The sequence below is a fragment of the Tamandua tetradactyla genome, chromosome 14 (genome assembly GCF_023851605.1).
Source record: "Tamandua tetradactyla isolate mTamTet1 chromosome 14, mTamTet1.pri, whole genome shotgun sequence".
Lineage (NCBI taxonomy): Eukaryota > Metazoa > Chordata > Mammalia > Pilosa > Myrmecophagidae > Tamandua > Tamandua tetradactyla.
In genome coordinates, this window is record NC_135340.1 from 51,834,377 (window position 1) to 51,835,320 (window position 944).

Sequence of the window (944 nt, forward strand, 5' to 3'; positions counted from 1 at the left end):
GTTTTTTGTTTTTTATTCTTTTGGTTGGAATTGTAAATGGAATTTTTTCCTTGATTTCCCCCTCAGATTGTTCATTACTAGTGTATAGAAACACTACAGATTTTTGAGTGTTGATCTTGTAACCTGCCATTTTGCTGTACTCATTTATTAGCTCTAGTAGTTTTGCTGCAGATTTTTTTTTTTTGGGTTTTTAGCATATAGTATCATATCATCTGCAAACATGAGAGTTTTACTTCTTCCTTTCCAATTTTAATGCCTTGTATTTCTTTTTCTTGTCTAATTGCTCTGGCTAGAACTTCCAACACAACGTTGAGTAAAAGTGGTGATAGTGGACATCCTTGTCTTGTTTCTGATCTTAGGGGGAATGTTTTCAATTTTTCCCCCATTTCTTTATCTACAGTTCATTACTGTTGTTCTTTAAAGCAGACATTGTACCTCTCTGTAATGTTGATATTGTGTCTTGTTCTTGAACTGTACAATATTTTTTTGTGTGTTTGTGTGTGCATGGCCTGGGAATTGAACCCGGGTCTCCTGCATAAAAGGCAGGCATTCTAACCACTGAACTACCTATGCAACCCCAGTGCAAGAATTTTAAATGTCTTAAAGTTAGGCAAAACACACATGCATGTTCATTGTAAACTACTTAAGCACTATTTAAATATATAAAAAAATAAGTGAAAGTCCACTTTCACTGCTCAGATTCCTCTAAGCCCACTCTGGTCCCTAGAGTTAACCACTGGTAACAGGTTTGTGTACCTTCTTCCAGAACACTTTCTTTTGTATATATGCATAGAACTGGGATTACTTGTCTTTGTGATGTAGCTTTTTTTAAAAATTTTTTTTATTCAGCATAACAACATACGAACACAGTCATTCTTACCATATGATCATTCCATTCTTGATATATAATCAATAACACAATACCATCACATAATTGTGTATTC

General features: G+C 34.1%; 1 non-coding gene across 1 annotated transcript; it reads right to left on the reverse strand.

Moving 5' to 3' along the window:
- Positions 1 to 501: 501 nt before the first annotated feature.
- TRNAK-UUU (transfer RNA lysine (anticodon UUU)) lies at positions 502 to 573 on the reverse strand. Its single transcript has one exon. It is a non-coding gene; the product is annotated as a tRNA-Lys (tRNA).
- Between the last annotated feature and the right edge of the window lie 371 nt (positions 574 to 944).